At 41.6% G+C, this 19533-nt stretch overlaps 1 protein-coding gene across 1 annotated transcript in view; it reads right to left on the reverse strand.

Annotated features, from left to right (window-relative positions):
* AHI1 (Abelson helper integration site 1) overlaps nt 1–19533 on the reverse strand; it is a 185652-nt gene that overhangs the window by 99757 nt on the left and 66362 nt on the right. The gene's annotated exons all lie outside the window — the stretch shown is intronic.

The following is a 19533-nucleotide window of genomic DNA, read 5'->3' on the forward strand; positions in this document are numbered from 1 at the left end:
CCCAGACTGGCAATCGTACTACAAAGCATCTGTATTGGTGTGGATAAGAGATTGGATGCTGTTGAAAGATAAGAGACAATTGTTATTAGAAGGAAATGATTTGACTATGGGTTGGCATGCTTATTTGTGGTATCAAAGACTTGAAGGCCACTCTTAGTTCAAGGATCATTGGTTTAGGAAATCTCTATACCATACCTGGGCATGGTTGAAACCTAAAATTTACTCAAAAGTTCCAAGATGGGTCTCGCCAGTAGAAGCATTTACTCACCCAAATCTTTTTAAAGCAAACCAGAATTACAGGTATGAGGATTTGTTGGGAAAAGAAAATCAACTGAAAACTCTAGAAGAACTAGAAAGTATGGATATTAAAATGAACTGGTGGATGAAAATGCAAGTTGAATCTAGATATGTCAAAGACAAGGCGATAGGCTTCACTAGTGAACAATACTTATTTGATAAAATCCTTTTGGGACCACAAGAAAAGTTAATTTCTAAACTGTATGCATATCTACTCCAAAAGAAGAACAAGATGACGTTGTAAAGGATTGTATGATCCAATGGGCGAAAAACTTTGGATATAACATTACATTAGAACAATGGGAAAGACTGTGGAAACTTAATGTTAAACTAACCAGGTCGGTGACTTTTAAAGAAAACCTCTATAAAATGTTTTACAGATGGTACTTGACTCCACAGAAATTGTGCAAGATTTATTCTAACAAGTCTAATAAATGTTGGAAGTGCACCAAACAAATTGGTACTTTTTACCATATGTGGTGGACGTGTGCAATGGTGAAAGGCTATTGGAAAATGGTACACGAAATGTTACAGAAGATCATGAAAACCCAGGTACATTTTAAACCAGAATTTTTTTAATTAAATATATTTCCAGAGGATTATTCTAAAGAAAGGAGACATATGCTGGCACACTTCAACACTGCAGCTAGAATCCTTTTGGCGCAGAGATGGAAATGTCAGGAAATCCCTTCAAAAATGGACTTGGTGGGGAAAGTTTCGGAGACTGTAGAACTTGACTTTCTATCCCAACTGATAGCTGGGAAATCTAAAGAAGATGCAAGAAAAAATTGGATGAAATGTTGTTTGGTTAGACACTCAAGACTCTTAAAATTCTCTGGTGTGATCTGATTTCTCTTTCTTTTTTCCTGTGCTTATAACATAATATGTACTTATAAGCGAACTTTTAAATTTAATCTGAAAAAACATTGGCAAGTTATCAAATTTAACTAAGGATTTATATTATACAACTTTAAAAATGAATATATATATATATTGATTAAAATAATAACAAGAGAGAATATTTTTAAGAAAATATGGTAGAAATATCTTTTGGACTCTGGAAAGTATTTACACAATAATATCAGAATGTATGGTGTCTTTACCCTTCCCTTCTTTTCTGTTTCCTATTTCTCAAACTTTTTGAAAATAATAAAAACTTTTGAAAACACAGGAATGGTTCCCTGAGAACTCTCAAGCAAATAGATGGCAGTACTGCAGAAAAAGTGTTTTATTATAAAAAGAATAAAAAACACATGGGAAAATTACAAACTAAGAGGAAAAAAGGCAGTAGCGGGGACAGTGATTTAGGGAAGGGCAATATTTACCAGGTCCTGGAGGTCAAGGTCCGCAGAAGACAGTGAGGGAAGTGGCCAGTGTTTCCCAGAGAGGTGGAAGAAGCCCAGAGAGCAGGGGTGCTGTTTAACACTGAGAACATTAAGACGCTGCATGGGGCAGAATGTGTCCAGTTATAAGAAAAAATTAGCCCTGGTCTGACATATGTGCCCCTAAAACAATACTATGATTGATTTTTCCAGGGTAAAACAATGCACTGGAAGAGGCTTAATGGCTCTCCCCTGGATGGACAAAGATCTAGGTAAACTTGTGGCAGTTTGCAGGAGAAGTGCTAATGGTACTTGAGATTGTCTGATGTAAACTGAAAATGATGAGTATTTTCTGATGACCCTTGAACACAGGATGGGAGACACTATCAGGTTATATGAATAGCCTGTTAATTAAGGTGAATAGGCAAGAGGAAGCAGGATCAGGTATGGATGGGGTGAAGTTCAGGTGAGGGGCAGTGTTCTCAGGAAATCCATTGTTGAGATTAAGTATCTCTTTTAGGGTAAAGAGAAGAGCTATCAGCAAATCCTGAGTCACCTTCCAAATGTTCTTCCTAGGCTTGTTTCTAGCCAGTATCCAATTTGTTTGTTCCATCTCCATCTTGGTTTCACTCCTAGGTCAGATTGTACAGTACACACATTGGTTTTTTGTTGTTTTTTTTTGGGGGGGGGGTGATATTAAAAGAGGGGCATCTGGTCCCAAACTGCTCTTCCACAGGGGTGGTCTGGCTGCTAACATTAAGACCAACCAAGTTATGCCTTGAATAAAACTTTGTTGGTCTTAAAGGAGCCACTGGACTCAAACTTTGTTCTGCTGCTTCAGACCAACACAGCTACTCACCTGAATATATTTTAATTAAGCTCAAGATGTCTCTCAAAAGTTTTAATTTATTTTCTGTCAGTTATTAATTTTATTTATAAAATACATCTAGCCTACTATTCTAGTGATAATGTTTTAAAACAAAAAGTCAAATGATAATACCCATTACCAGAAAACAGTAGAACATTAAATGTTAAACACTGAAACTGTTAAAGGACACACTAGCAAAATAGCAATAAGCAGAAACAAATGTAGGCCCTAGAGGAAATGGTTGTTTTCACCAAGAGTTGCTAACTTACAAATAGGATCTGGAGATCTCCTGGAATAACAACTGATCTTCAGACTACAAAGATTGGTTTCCCTGCAAGAAACAGCAGCTTTGGAAGATAGATTCTAGGTATCACAGCCCTGCTGAGCTCCCTCGCATCCACAAGCTCCACTCCCAAATCTCCAGGAATTTCCCAAGCCAGAACTGGCAATCTTTTACTTTCATCTGGTCCCTAAAGAGCAACAAGGTGGGTGCCAAACAAATGTATCTGGAGAGATGTTTCAGAGACATGTAGGGTTGCCAATCCCCAGGTGGGGGCAGGGGATCCCCCGGTTTGGAGGCCCTCCCCCCGCTTCAGGGTCGTCAGAAAGCAGGGGGAGGGGAGGGAAATGTCTGTTGGGAACTCTATTATTCCTTAGGGAGATTTATTCCCATAGAAAATAATGGATCCATGGATATCTGGGGCTCTGGGGGGGCTGTTTTTTGAGGTAGAGGCATCTAGTGCCTCTCCCCAAAATACTCCCCAAGTTTCAAAAAGATTGGACCAGGGCGTCCAATTCTATGAGCCCCAAAAGAAGGTGCCTTTATCCTTCATTATTTCCTATGGAAGGAAGGCATTGAAAAGGCCTTTAAATGTGATAGCCAGAACTCCCTTTGGAGTTCAATTATGCTTGTCACAGCCTTGATCTTGGCTCCACCCCTAATGTCTCCTGGCTCCACCCCCAAAGTCCCCAGATATTTCTTAAATTGGACTTGGCAACCCTAGAGACATGGCATAACAGGAGATTAACAGGCCCTGTTTCCCATCCCCACCACCTGTTTTATTTTATTGAAGTCACTTCTCCACAAGACTTCACTCCACTTCTCCACAAAACTTAAAATACACATTTTAACCCATTAAAATCAATAACAGCCAGGCCTCATTTTGGGCAGGAACGGAGTTCTGGAACCTCTAAATTTTATTGTGCTTTCTTTCTTACCCCCGCCCCCAAATAATTGTTTCTGGGCTCCTTTGTTCAAATTCCCTGTGAGAATTTTGTTGAACTCTAAGATTTGACAAACTTTCTAATATTTCCCCCCACAAAAAATGGGAAAATAATCAAAACATATAAAGCAGACAGATGGAAACTTCATCATGCCACTGTGGCCACATTGGGGAAAATAATTTTAAAAGTATGATGGGAGTAAGGTTTTATTATGACATAATTCAAGAAGCATTTTAAGGTAGATGCTGAGCTGATACAATTTAGTACACCTTTGGGTGATGTCAGGGGTGTGTGGCATATGCAAATGAACTGTGCTAATGAGCTCCAGCATCTCTTTTTCTACAAAATGACCTCTGATAACAACCAATCAAAAAGAGTGAAACTCTAAAATAAGAAAGGATAAAATACAAACTATGTTTCCAACAGGCGGTCTAAAAGGAACCATAAATCAATTTAGTCTTGGGTAGTCAAGGAAAAAAAACCCAAATTACAAAAATCTGCTAACAAAATGTCTGAATAAACAGCCAAATGTTCACATACTGAATCAGCTTTACAATGCTAGGTGCTGAACCTACAGCTGTGATGAGGCCTTTCCACAAGTTGAAACACAACCTCAGAAAAGCCCCCGTTTCTGGCTGTCAGCTTTGTTTCAGACAACAGGGTATGATGATGGGATATAATAATAGTGATAGGTGGTTAACTGGAGTTCCAGTCGATATGGAGGTGAGACTTTTTTTGGAGTGGTTTGAGTTTTCACTTCTAAACCATCCAATGGTTTAGTGGTACTAGAATGACCTGTTTAACCAAATACCTTGCCCACAATTTTTTCCTCAAAAATTCCAGTTTTCTTGGTGGGGGGGGGGAGGGTGGAGAATGCTTCAAAATATTCAAATGTATCTAACTAACTTAAATACTTCTGTGCTTCCCAAACATGTCTTTGATTTGTCAGAGGAAGCAGAGAAAATCAAGTTGTTCTTGCTTTTAAAATATTCAAAGCTATGAACTAAGCAGGGGTGCCTTGTGGTATTCAAATGTTGTTGTAAAGTTCAAGAACTCAGAGTTGTTCAAAACAAATTCTTGAACTCTTTGCTTAGCCTTTCTTTGTTTTGTTTAGCCTCTCACCTACTACACCTCCCTAAACTTCTTGGAACTGAGAAATATATTATTCGATGCTTGTAAACCTGTAATGAAGAATTCTGGGAAGTGGCCATGACTCAGTGGTAGAACATGTTTTGAATGTAGAAGGTCCCAAGTTCAGCCTTTAGTCAGAGGTTCTCAGGTGGTGGTGAGAATTACTTTTCTCTGCCAAGACCCTGGAGAGCTTCTGCCAGAGTAGGCAATATTTTGCTAGATTGATTAATTGTCTAGCTACCTATATCCTCATTGATAATGCTTCAATTCCTTGCTTATTACAACTATCTTTATAATATAGGTTTGATTAGTTGAATCTAACCAAAGGGCTGAGGTTAAGTTTAGGATTAGTTCCCACTACCAAATTCTTTCATGCCATGATGTACATTTACAACTGTGATCAGTGGAGCTGGCAAAAATGCCACAGCACTCATGGAGACAACTGCTGCCACCTCATACAATTTCACAGTAGCCTTTAGTCATGAATGGAAGAATCTTTGCCTGCCTGCTGTGGCCAAATGGCTAAGGATGGACAAGTTGAAATGGAATCCAGACAAAAAAGGTGACGCTGGCTGAGGTCCTGGAGGGCACCATGTTTCCCTGATTTGAAAGGGTTCAGCTGACTTTCTCTGACTCAGTTAAGAGTCTGGGAGATCATGTATGTGCAAAGATGAAGAAAAATTGGGCTACACTCAGTAATGTACCAGCAGTCCAAAAAGGAAAACATGCTAGGCGATAGGTGATTGGTTTATTATCATATAAAGGTTTGCCATGCAAGCTTCGTCAGGGGGATCAGTGAATTCATCTAGTGCTGGAATTGACCACAGCAATTAAATTCTTCTACACCTGCCTAGAAAGTTTTCCATGGCTTAGGACACACATATGTCCAAGACTTCCTCTCCCAAAATGCTGTGAAAGCATCACTCATTGACCCAAGGCCTTTTGAGGGTGCTGCCTTGCAAACAGATTAGATTAGCAGCCGAAGATACCAGAGTACTCTCCTTCTTCTTCCCCTTCTTGAAGTTGAAGACAATATTTGCCATCTGCAGTCTTCTGGTACCTCACCTGTTCTCCAAGAATTCTCAAAAATGATGGACAGAGGCTCTGAAATTACATCAGGAAGCAATTCATCCAGCCTTGAGGACTCAGTTTAATTTAAAGAAGCTAGGTGTTTTCATGCCATGCCTATCCGAGGCTGCAACTCTTTTCTATCTTCATGTGTTCTCTTTTTCCCTAGAAGCACTGGTTATTTGTTTATACCCATTCTTGTTTATATGGCCCTCTTTCCATTTCCTAAATGTATACAGAAATACTTTTTTGAAAATGAAAGCAGGGAATTCAGCGAACCTGATACAAAGATTTTTAAAAACAAAAAAACCCCCAAAGGCTCTGGTGACCATATGAGGGGTATGTGTGCATGTCCATACAGTGGTTGCTTCTGCCAGGGGACAAACTGAAGGGAACCCCTGCTGCTGCTCTTCTGAATGGCAGCTGCACCAGCAATGGGGAAGCCTTACAAGCCTGCCTCAGGTGGAAACCACCATTCAATGATGTTTAGAAAATGCTGTGAATATGTTTTTTTCTCCCCACCCTCCCCACCCGGGGTGTACAGGATGGTGGAGGAATCCTGTATTTGTTTTGGATTCTATTTCTTTAAGACATTTGGGATTGCTGGTGAATTGACTAGGGAAATATTTTCAGCAGACTGATAAATTGACAATGATTATTTAATCATGGTCCAATATGATCTAACAGTCTACAAGGTCAAGAATGCCATTTCCTCTTGATTTGTTACAATTTTACTTGTTAGGAAGAAAAGGAGTGAGGTTTGATTGCCCTCTAGCTTTGCAGCAGTCAGGGTCCAATCCAGCAGTATATTAAGAGTTCTAATACTAGCCCCCTCTTGCTATAACTGTAGGCATCTTCAAACAGACTTCAGTTTAATACTTGCTGTTTGTTTCATTCCTAAGAACATAAAAGAAGCCATGTTCCATCCAGTCCAACACTCTGTGTCAAACAGTGGCCAAAAACCCAGGTGCCATCAGGAGGTCCATAAGTGGGGTAAGGACACTAGAAACCCTCCCACTGTGCCTCCCCCAAGCACCAAGAATACCAAGCACCAAGAGCATCACTGCCCCAGACAGAGTTCCAACAATACGCTGTGGTTAATAGCCACTGATGGGATAAACGTCCACTTTCATTTTTTTAAAAAAAGTTTTAACTGCAAACTGACCTCGGTATTCCAGGATAAAAGCCAAAGACAATAAAGGCTCAATGAACTATCACTCTTGGCAGGCAGGCCACCATACAGTCAAGAAGCCTATTACAGTTCCGTCTATGTTCCTAAGGATCAAATCTCCCGCTATCTCCTTGGCAAGAGAGAATACAACATCCTAACCACATTACTCTCATTCTCCAGAACCACTGAAGAGCTATCATTATGGAAACTTCTAGCTGATCCATGAAAGTCTCATCTATGTACCTCAGTGCCTCTTTCAATCTCTCCAGGTTAGCAACCTTAGTCACATGTTCCCTGAAAATTAGCTCTTTGTTCTGAGCATATACCTGCAACTTGTACAAAACACTGAATAGCTCACATTCCCCTACAAGATTCCTACTTGTTTTTGTTTTCAACATTTTAAAGGAAAGTATTCATTGGGAGCTACTCAGTTATCCACAGGGCTTTTTTTGCAAAAAAAGCCCAGCAGGAACTCATTTGCATATTAGGCCATACCCCCTGATGGTACCATTGTTCCACACAGGGTTTAAAAAAAAAAAAAAAGCTCAGCAGGAACTCCTTTGCCTATTAGGCCACACACCCTTACACCAAGCCAGCCAGAACTGTGTTCTTGTGCTTTCTTGTTAAAAAAAAAAGTCCTAGATATCCATGACTGAAAGGAACAGGGTCTACTGCCATGACTACTTTGCCCTATTGCCAAACTAACATAAACTCCCTTGCTTCTTTTCCTTTTTCAGACCCTCTGTTGCTATGACATTGATTCTAGGGCCCATTTGCTCTCTACCATTCACCCTGTGTGGGGAAAAACAAAGGTGCCCTTTTCTCTCAGGACTTTGGGTTGGGGAAGGAAATTGAGGTCATTTGAGATTATGACCTTCTGTACTCACCCATATGATATGAATTAGAGATGCATAGCTGTCTTAAGTGACTTGCTTTCCTGATAAAGTTTTACAATCCAAATTTAAAGCATGACTTACATCACAAAATCCCAGTATATTTGAAGAAGGCCTACAGAGGGAAGGGGATGCCAATTTCCTCACCCCCAGTGTACATCACTGCGCCCCTTGAAAATCCACTCTGGAAAGTCCCATTCCACTGTTGAGCTTGTTTTTAATAAATATGGTGGACTGAATAAGGGAGAAGTCAGTGATCCCCTAATACCTCTGTGTATGGAAGTGCCTTGTCTTACGTAGCGCAATATTTGGATATGGTATGTTGGAATCTTATTCAATACTCCCTCTTAACTGTGCAGTCTTGTGAGCAAAAATTCTATTTTGCGAGCTACTGGCATTAAAGTTGCAAGGTACTGCATAAATTAATTTGTTCTGGGGCCATTTTTCCTGAGCAAAGACAAAAATGTGTGAGCCAGAGGCTAAAGAACTGTGAGCCAGTTCACATTAATTCAACTTAGAGGAAACACTGATCTTATGTTATTACTTGTTAGGTACAAATCTGCATGATTGGAGACAGAAAAGCCAAACAGAAATATAGCTAGTGATTACCTTGAATGTCCCTCGCTGAGGTTGGCATAAGTAGACTACGACTTGACAGCATTTTAAACATACACACACATTCTGATGCCACCATTTAAAAATAAACTGACCTTTACTTTTTCTCGGTTTTCATTTAATAGTCTAGCATGTAAGAACACTACCTATGAAACAATTATAGTGATGCAATTATTGTTTCTGAAATGCAGGCTGTGGGAAAGAATTGCTAAACACCTCTTCAACAACAAGAAAAGGTTGGCTAAGATAGCCAACACCAATCAGCTCATTTTTTTTCACACCACACTTTGCTTGCTTAATGCAAAAAAAAAAAAACCCCAAACCCACAGTTCTATCAAAGGCAGTTTACTTCAAAGCCTAAGTTGAGTAAAAGCCACACATAGAAAAAAGTAATTTTTAAAGGAAAAAAAAAGATAAAGAGAAGCCCACATATTTCTGCCAAGTTTAAACAAAGCTGCTTTGCATCTTTTTTTTTTGCATTATAGCAGCTCTATGTAAATTATGCAAATAGTCATTTTCAGTGAGCCTAATTTTCATGTAAAAAACTGAATTGCACACAAAAATAAAGAAAATAGTTCAAGACCCAACCAGCTAACAATTTTTCTGTTTCCCCCTTGATAATTCAGAGTTATAACCTTTTCAACTTGGCGAATCCAAATTTTCATATATGCTTGCAAGTCAAATTAGGTGGTAAAGTCAGCCCTGTACCTTGATCTTTAGTTTTTCAGGTTTCTTTTGAAGTTTTACACCTCTGGGACATGCCATTCTTGAACAAACAGCCATACTTAAATCATGACTTTTTTAAGATTATGAAGCTGACAATAGCTAGCTATGAGAAAATCTGCCTTCTCTTTTGTTCAATATTGGAGTGGTTCCCCATGCAAAACTACTTCAGTATAAAAGCAATGTCATTATATTCCATGCAAACCTCAGCTTTGGTCCTGCATATATTATTTTCAGCAGTTTTATGAGTCATATTTTGTCCCCAGAACAACCAACATATGAAAAGGCCAAAGACAACTGGGACAAGAAAATGATTTACTGGGGAAAATGGTTTTGAGATTTTCTAAAATTCCTGATGCATTTCAAAGATCTGTATTCTTCCTTAAGGGAAATCAGAAATCAGTTTATGCCTAGCCATCAGAGAAAAAGCTTCTGTCTTCAAAACAGGCAGCCAACATTACTTAGCAGCTTTTCTATGGCTACCTGTTGCATAACTGCAATCTAGCTCCACTGTAGACAAAGATTTCCATTGGGTTCAGTATCCAATGAAGAGAGATTTGAATCTCGTTGGTCTCTAAGGTGCTCCTGGATTCAAATCTAGCTGTTCTACTGCAGATCAATATGACAATCCTCTAAAACTAAACTGAGCTTTGTAGGCTCTTTTAGCTCCAGCTGGCCACACAGAATTATGGATATGCCTTTCATTACCCCTAACTTTATGCACAATACAATCTGCTTGCTCTTTAGAAAACAAATTTTCTTGCACCTTTCATTATTTGATTGCTGTGACATTACCTCACTGGTCATTACCCATGAATATGGAGCCTGAAACCTTATAGGTGATGTTTATTTTCTGAAAAGGGAGGCTCTTGGAATTAAGCCTGCCTTGAAGGCATGCTGTCTGAAGGTTTGTGATGCCAGTGCAGATGGCAGAAAAATTCTCTAAGCAGCATTAGTGGAAGCAGGACACTTGGAATCAGAGTAGCTACTAATCATGGGCATGAACTGAACCACAAATCATGATTTGTACATGAATATAGCCAATTTGTGGTTCATTCCAAACTGTTCCAGACCTTGATGCTTTGTTTGGTTTCTCCCCAAAAGGCAATTGAGGAACAATGTCAGAATCATTTTAAATGTACTAGAATATTTTGAGGCAAATCCTGACAAACAGATGGCATTGGTGTTCCTTGATGCTGAAAAAGCATTTGACAATTTAAATTGGAGATTCATGAAGGAACAACTGAAAATAACAGAATTTGAGGATAAATTACCGGTAGGTTAATTCTGGTGATATATATAGTACACAAAAGGCGAAAGTGATAGCGAACGGGGATCAGACAGAGGATATAGAGCTGTCAAAGGGAACAAGAAAGGGCTGTCCCCTGTCAAAGCTTTTAATTATTCTGTCATTGGAAGTATTAAATAATAATATTAGAAACAACGAAGCAATTCAAGGGTTGAAAGTGAAGGGTGAGGAATATAAACTGCAGGCCTTCGCAGATGATATTGTGCTGCTTTTGCAGAGCCCATTGGAATCTATGGAATTTTTATTATCAGAATTATTTTTATTATATGGCTGGCCAAAAAGTGAATAAACAAAAGACAAAAATGTTAACTGAAAACATAATGAATCCCCTGATTGAGAAACTGGCTGAAAAAGCGGGTTTTAAATGTGAAAAAAGAGTAAAATATCTAGGTGTTTATTTGACAAATCAATGCAGCTCCCTTCAGGATGACAATCATGTGAAAGTTTTAAAAGAAATAGAGGTACAAACAAAGAAATGGGGAAATATGCAATTGTTGTTCATGGGGAGAATTGCTGCAATTTTGTTTATATTGCCAAAACTAATGTTCTTATTCCAAACTGTGGCTTTAATGCCAAAGAAAGTTTTTTTACCAAAAGCTCAACAAAGCAATTTCTTTTATATGGCAGGGAAAGAAGTTAGGTGGAAAATATTGACAGATCTAAAGGAAAATGGTGGGCTGGCCCTGCCGGACTGGAATCTATATTATACAGCGAATGCTTTGGTGTGGTTACGTGAGTGGGTAAATCTTGAGAACCATAGAATGTTAGCAATTGAAGGGCATGACCTTAAGACTGGATGGCATGCGCATATGTGGTATAAGATCCAGGGATATACATATTTTTAAAAACACTTGATACGTAAATCACTGGGGTATGGGAGAAAATAAAGAGAGAAACATACACCAAAACCCTGAGGTGGATCTCTCCCATTGAAGCATCGGTTCAACCACAGTTAATAGCAAAAACTAAAATATTTAGGTATCAAGAATTATTAAAGGAAGATGATACCTTGAAAATGGCCCATTGGATTTAATATGAGGGATCCTTCTCATCAGAGGTTCGGAGGGCATCTCTGTAGGTTATTCCTACTGTTCCTTCAGGGAGGCAGGAAACACTTTTTTCACCTTCCTGTTGGCGCCTTCGAAATAACCCTGCCCTCAGTTGTGGGACTCCGAAAGCAGTGTTGTCTTCCCTCTAACTAGAAGGACTATAAACACAAACTAACAACATGCAACTACAACATCAACTGTAACAATGAACTCCAATAGTACTGAACTAGAACAGTACAAGGGAGAAAAGGCTGTAGTAGATAAAACAGAATAGAATATAGGCGATGAAGATAAACCTGGGAGTGGTGAGATGTCCTCTGAGCCTCTGAGGAGAAGGACCCCTCACGATAAGTCCAATGGGCCGTTCTCCCTCAGAGGTTGTTGGACATCTCTGTGGGACCTCCCAGAGCAGTTCCCTAGTTGGGTGGGTCTTCATCGCTGGCCTCCCCCAGAATGTGCTGTAATACCTTTCTCTCAAAGGCTGCATCTGCTGAGGCCATGGAACGAATCTTATAGTGCTTTACGAATGTAGATGGAGAGGACCAGGTAGCGGCCCTACACATAGCTTCCACTGAAGCACGATTCAGCAGAGCTGTGTTTGTGGAAGCACTTCTAAGGGAATGTGCCATAATTCCCCTAGGGATTTGCAACCATGAAGCCCTATATGCTTCACTGATACAGGCCTTTAGAACTGTACTGATTGACGAGGTGGACATCTTATCTCCAACTCTGGGAGGAGAAATGTTAATGAACATATAGTCTGTCTTTCTAATAGATTCGGATCTCAGGATGAAAATTTTTAAGACTCTGCATACATCTAGGGTATGCCAAATGACTTCCTTTGGATGTTTGGGTTGCGGACAAAAGGTAGGTAGATATATTTGTTGTGTACAATGGAACTTAGAAATGGCCTTGGGCAGGAAGGAAGGATCTGTGTGCAGAACCACCTTTTCTTTGTGGAACACGCACTGGCAGCGACAGTGGAAGGTCTATTGATAGACCTGTCAACATTGAGAACCACGGTCGCCGTGGCCAATAGGGCGCTACCATGATGATTTCCGCCTGTAGATCTCTCACCCTCCGAAGAACTCGAGGAACCAGAGGGACCGGAGGAAATGCATACAGTAGACCCAGAGACCATGGAGCTGTCAGAGCGTCTGTCTATTCGGCCTTTGGATGAAAAAACCTGGTGAAATACCTTGGTAGCTTTGTGTTTGCATTGGAAGCGAAAAGATCCATGTCTGGTAGACCCCAATGTTGACAGATGAGATCAAATAGACTTGGGCTGAGAGCCCACTCACCTTCGCAAATTATGTGTCTGCTCAGCCAGTCTGCTTGTATGTTGTCCTGGCCTCTGATGTGTTCCGCTCGTAGAGAGGTCAGATTCTTTTCTGCCCATGCTAGAATCTGATGCTTCCTTGTGTAGCTGTGAGGATCCGGAACCCCCTTGATTGTTCAGGTACGCCTTGGCCGTTGTCTGTTCTGACAAGAACGTGTTTCTGAAACAATTGTGTCCTGAAGGCAACCAGAGCTAGATGTATGGCTCTGATTTCTAGGAGACTGATGGGAAGCCAACCTTCAGAATGCGACCACCTGCCCTGGACTGGTCTGTCCCGAAGTATGGCCCTCCACCCCCCTAGGCTGGCATCTGTGAACAGCTCTAGGGATGAGGGAGGATGAAACATCTTGCCCTGGTAAAGATGAGTCAAGTCTGTCCACCACAGTAAGCTCTTTTTGACTGGTAACAGAATTGTCAAGTTCATGTTCTTTCTCTCCATGATTTGGAGCTGAAATGGCTGTAGGAACATATGAAGGGGTCTGGGGTGGAATCTGGCCCATTGTATCATGTCTATGGTTGAAATCAATAGTCCCATTAGTTTGGCAAGCAACATCATTTGTGATGATTAGCTCTGGATGACTCTGATAAACAGATCCCTGATGGCCCTGGCCTTGGACAGAGGTAGAAATAGCGAGTTGCACGTGGAATCGATCACCGCTCCTAGATGCTCCAACCTCTGGCTCAGCTGCAGCGAACTCTTTGCTATGTTCACAATGAAGCTGTACGACTGAAGGCATTAAATAGTCAGATCCGTGTCCCGAAGAGACTTCTCTTTGCTGTTGGATCTGACTAAAAGGTTGTCCAGATAGGGATGGTCGTGGACCCCCTGCTTTCTCAGCTGGACTACTGGATTTATTAAGATATTGGAGAAGACTCTGGGAGCTGTTGATAGACCAAAGGGTAATGCCCTGAACTGGTAATGTTGATTCAGTACCACAAACCTCAGGAAACGACGATGGGAAGAATGGATAGGTATGTGAAGATAAGCTTTGGTCAAATCTATGGAGGTGAGGTACTCCCCTGTCAAAAGCGAGTCCATAATTAATCTCAATATTTCCATTCTGAAATGAAGTAATTTGATGTAGCGGTTGAGAAACTTGAGGTCCAAGATGGCCCTCCAGTCGCCATTCTTCTTGGGGACAGTGAAGAGGATGGAGTACACTCCTTTCCCCCTCTCCAACCCCGGGACCGGTTCAACTGCTCAAATGTCGAGGAGATGCTGAATTGCTTGTGTTAATGAGATGTTTGTGGCCTTGCTTAGGGGTAGGTGATCTGACAAATCTGTCTGGTGGAATGTGGTGGAACTCTATTGAATATCCCTCTTGTACAATTTCTAAAGACCATTGATCTGCCTGAGAAGTCTCCCAAGTTGCTGCAAAATGGAGTAGTCGAGCTCCCACCGGTATCTGATCGTAGTCATGCCTGTTTAGACTTGGACTCACGATCGGACTTGTCAATTTTGGAGACATTGTTTCGATTGAATTTGGAGCCGAATGAACCTCTCTTGAAGGAGTTCTTTGATGTCTCCCAACTGAACTTCTTTGAATCGATGTGATATCTGGCCAGGGAATGCTTAGTCCGAAAGGACTGAGGACCCCTTCTATCATTTCTCCGAATGGATTTGGGCATGGCCTTCTTTTTGTTGCGAGTCTCTACGAGGAACTTATCCAAAGCATCCCCGAAGAGATGATCCCCTTGGAAAGGATATGCTGCCACTGTAGACTTAGAGAGAAAGTCAGCTTGCCAAGCTCGAAGCCATAAAAGGTGTCTTGCCACCGTAGTGGACACCATAGCCTCCATAGGCAGTAAATGATGCCGCCTTAAGGATGCTTGAGGTGCCCTCTAACAGATGCCTATTGTCCTCTGGTAACATTTGGATTAACTTACGTACCCAAACAATGGACGCCCTGGAAACCAGGGAGGTCGTAGAGGATGCCTTCAACATCATGGCAACAGATTCATATAGTCTTTCAAGGTTGCCTCAGCTTTTTTGTCCAGGAGATCTCTAAGAGAACCCTGGCCATCCTCAGATACCAGGCCCGAGGATTGTAGAGCCGCTACTGGGCCGTCCACTGTTGGGGCCTGTAATAACTCATTAGTGTAAGCAGGAAGTGTGTACAACTTTTTGACTAAGTGAGGAAACTGCTTAAGAGAAGCTGGCTTTTCCCATTCAACTCTAACCTGTTTTTCAAAATATTCTGGAAATGGGAATACTTGCTCAGAAGTTTCCCCCTGGGACAAGAACTCAGTATTTCCACTGGTTCTGGACTTAATCTTTTTGAGTTAGCCACCTTGGCTTCCTCATCAATGGGCCCCTCCTCAATTTCTAATACTGAAAGAGTTTTGGTTAACAAAAATTGGTAGCCTGCTCAGGTATTTTATGACTAGCCTGCTCAGGTATTTTAACCTCTTTCTGTTCCTCCTCTGAGAAACATTCCCCTCTTCCCTATCCTCCTGATCAGAGCCAGAAGGTATAGATTCAGGCTCAGCAGGTAGAGGCTGAGAAGGGTGTAAAGAGGCCTTTCGTGCTGCCTTGGTAGGCCAGGTGAAAGTGGGGAAAGAGTGGGGAGGATCTAAGGGAAGAGACAATCCCTGTGGGAAAAGCCCCATTCGGGCACAAAATCTCCTCTTGCATCACTCGCCTAATAAAGAGCATAGCCTCTGGATTCAGAGGGTTGCTCGTTGGTACGTTATCCGCGCCTTGGAAGCCTTCCAATTGTGGCTGCAGGTAGGTCCGAGCCTCTGGAGTGTCTGCTCTTAGGGGTTGGAAGGTCTGAGAGCTGAGCCCCACACTTCCAAAATGGCTGCTGTTCTCTGCCACCCCGAGGCATGTAGCAGGGGCTTCCATTACGCACTGTTTCTTGGCGCCGGCAGTCGATTAGTCTGCGGCCGTGTTGGGAAGGGCGCGAACAAGCCGCGAGGGCAAGTTGGCACCTTCGACGAAATTCGCCGCCGCGAGAGGCGCGGCGTGCGTCTCTCCCTCCTCCTCAGAGAGGAAGCCGTCTCTGTTGAAAGCCATTTAGAAATGGCCCAAGTTGATCCTCCCTGTTGCTTTTGCCCAGTGAGGAGGAAGAGAAATGGAAGGTAAAGTAGAGAAGAAAAAGGGTTTAGCCTAGACTTGTGCTGCTACTCCCTGTAGAGGCAGGAACAACCAACTGAGGGCGGGGTTATTCCGAAGGCGCCAACAGGAAGGTGAAAAAAGTGTTTCCTGCCTCCCTGAAGGAACAGTAGGAATAACCCACAGAGATGTCCGACAACCTCTGAGAGAGAACTGAATCAGGACTGGAATCCCAAAACATAAAATTAGATTTGTGGTTGACTTTGCAGGTGAAATCAAGGTTTATCAAAGACAAAATGATTCGTTTCCACTCAAGGAATTTTTTTTTGATAGAATATTACTGGATAGAGGGACGAAACCTATAATGTGTGTCTTTCTATTAAATATATTTAATAAATATCTACATTACACCAGTCACCAATACCAATCAGTCCCCTCAGGCAGTAAACCTGTGGGAACCCAGTCATTTAGCATTTTACATCCTGTCCTCTAACGATGAAAAAACAATTCAAAACAATGAGAGGTATTTAACAGGTTCTACAAGAAAAAAGGAAATTGTCTGAATGACAAGAACACTTCTGTTCACATAATTCTATGCCTCTATATATGTTCGCTGTTCAAATAATAGAATGATAATAGAAAGCAACTATAAATAATGTAGCAAAATAATAGAAAGCAACAATCAAGCAGCAGATCCCCATACACAAAATGTATCCACTGCTCCTTGTTTTCAAATACTATTTTGTCTAAATAAAGAGCAACATGGATTATACTGATGCTTAACTTGAATAGCTTTGTTAACTCTTTTGGTTTGTGAGAGAAGTGGAGATGGATATTGAGGAGACAAAACCCTTTCAGATGGAGAAACTCATATAGTCGGAACAACCTACTGTTGTTGAATAATTCACTAAGGGTTGGCTGACTGCATATGGTGGGGTGGAATTGCCTCTACACTCCCCCAACTACAGGGCAGGGAGGTAGCCTATCAGCAGAGAGAATGCCACTATTGTACCCATTCTCTCAAGCTGTATATGTCTGCCAGCAAGTATAAACTGCTGTCTCTGCCTAGCAAAGTAATCTCAAAAAACAAAATAACTCATATCAGCACAATACCTATGCTTATGATAATCCACAAACCATTCCAAAATCAGTGAGCTAGAGCAACAATGGATGGAAAACGGAAATGTAAGCAGAAATGCCATTAGGGATGATTTTGTTCAGTAGAAACATTGTTAATTGGCTAGACAATGTCCCTGATCTTCACACATTTGGTAAATTAACCTCTCCCCTCTCTGCCCATCCTTCCTGCTCCTTCAAAAAATGAAACTAGATAGAAAAGATGTATAAATATGCCCTTTCAGATGTTTATAATAAAAACATCTGTAATTGATGAGGTGTACCAAATACCGTAATTATACATTTTCAATCAAGTTTTGCACAGGTCTTCCTGTTTTCCTCTAGTAATAACAATATTGACATTAAGATGTAGCCTTTTCATCTTAAACTATATTGATCGGTATCAGCTCTGCAGCATATGACGTCCTGCTTTGCAGAGGCTGCCAAGCTATTCGGCCTAGAAGTTAGTCTGAAGAAGACAGAAGTTCTCCACCAGCCTGCACCCCAGGAAGATTATCACCCTCCCTGCATCACTGTGGGTGAATCAGTTCTGAAGACAGTCCAGCAGTTCAGCTACCTGGGGTGCATCATCTCCTCAGATGCTAAGATCGACAAGGAGATTGACAACAGGCTGGCAAAGGCAAACCGTGCCTTTGGCCGACTGCACAAAAGAGTGTGGAGCAACAAGCATCTGAAAAAAGGCACAAAGATCAATGTTTACAAAGCGGCTGTGATGACAACTGGCCGGACCTGCCTGTCCCGCATTGGTCTTGTCAGCCACCAGCGAGCCTGCAGCAGACGTGGACTATTGCACCCTTCTTAAATCTTCGTTCGCGAAGCCAAGCCGAGGAATATTGATCTCAGATGGTACACTGTTAAGCTGCGCCCACATGTAAAAGGTAAGGGTAGTCCCCTGTGCAAGCACCAGTCATTTCTGACTCTGGGGTGACAGAGCATCATAACATTTTCATGGCCCACACACCTTTCTGTTAAACTGTCTGAATTTTCTGTCATGTACTCTTGCAAAGAAGAGCCCCCTGGTGCAGACTGTTAAAGATGCAGTACTGCAGTCCTAAGCTCTGCTCACGATCTGAGTTCGATCCCTGGTGGAAGCTGGGTTTTCAGGTAGCTGGCTAGAGGTTGACTCAGCCTTCCATCCTCCCAAGGTCAGTAAAATGAGTACCCAGCTTGTTGGGTGAAAAGTCTAGATGACTGGGGAAGGCAATGGCAAACCACCCCGTAAAAAGTCTGCCGTGAAAACAACGTCACTCCAGAGTCGGAAATGACTGGTGCTTGCCCAGGGGACCTTTCCTTTCTGGTCTTGCAAAACAGAAAGGGCAAATTAGTTTCCCTTAAGGAATAAGAATAAAATTCAGTTATCAAGCTCTAATAGTCTCTGATTTGTTAGGGCCAGTCCTGAGGTTTCCTACTTGCATTTAAAAAGGACTTTTAAGGATGTGGGAAGACAATGGCAAAAGGCTTCTACCATTAGAACAAACATGAAACTGGCTAACAAGAAACTATGTGGATTAGATTTGAGAAGCTTTACCAGCAGAATTAAGTATGTAACACAGGGATGGCCAAACTTGCTTAACATAAGAGCCACACAGAATAAATGTTAGAGGTTTGAGACCCCCAAGACATGAACAAATATTACACATCAATCTTTATTAAAACTTTCACTCTCTTTGCCTTGACATCAAGGTTAGTAAATACAGCTCCCACAAGCGCTATGAAACTACGGGGGAACCCTGAGTTGCCCTCTTTAATTCCATCCCTCCTTCCAGTGGCTCCCTCGGTTCATGAGGGAACCTCCCTGTGTTTTCTTTACCCGCTGTGGGTTTCTGGGTGACTTCTATTGTGGAGAAGAACTTGCAAACCTGCCTGTTTCCCCCTCCTTGGCCACTTTACACACACCCAGCACAAACAGTTGCCTACCTATGGGTTAGCACTGAGAGGCTGACTGAGGTCATGATGCTAAGCACACTTACTTGAGAGTGAGCCTGCATTAAGTTCTCTTCAACCTCTGGGAACCACACAATACGTGTGAAAGAGCCGCATGTGGTTTCCAAGCCACAGTTTGGCCGCTCCTGATTTAACAGCATAATTCTAAATAGAGTTATACTCTTCTAAGCCCACTGATTTCAATTACCTTAATTCTGCTTCAGGCTGCACTATAAATGTAGGTCTCTGAAAACACATTGGAGGTTCAGAGAATCAGGTGATAATGGACTGTTCAAATAACTGCCAGTTAGGCAAGGGAAGTTACAGTTGCCTTATAGTTGCTATAGTGGTAGTAAGTGAATGAATAGTCATGCCTACAATTATTACACTTACAACTATTTTCTTG

Source organism: Heteronotia binoei, chromosome 1, assembly GCF_032191835.1.
Source record: "Heteronotia binoei isolate CCM8104 ecotype False Entrance Well chromosome 1, APGP_CSIRO_Hbin_v1, whole genome shotgun sequence".
Taxonomy (NCBI): domain Eukaryota; kingdom Metazoa; phylum Chordata; class Lepidosauria; order Squamata; family Gekkonidae; genus Heteronotia; species Heteronotia binoei.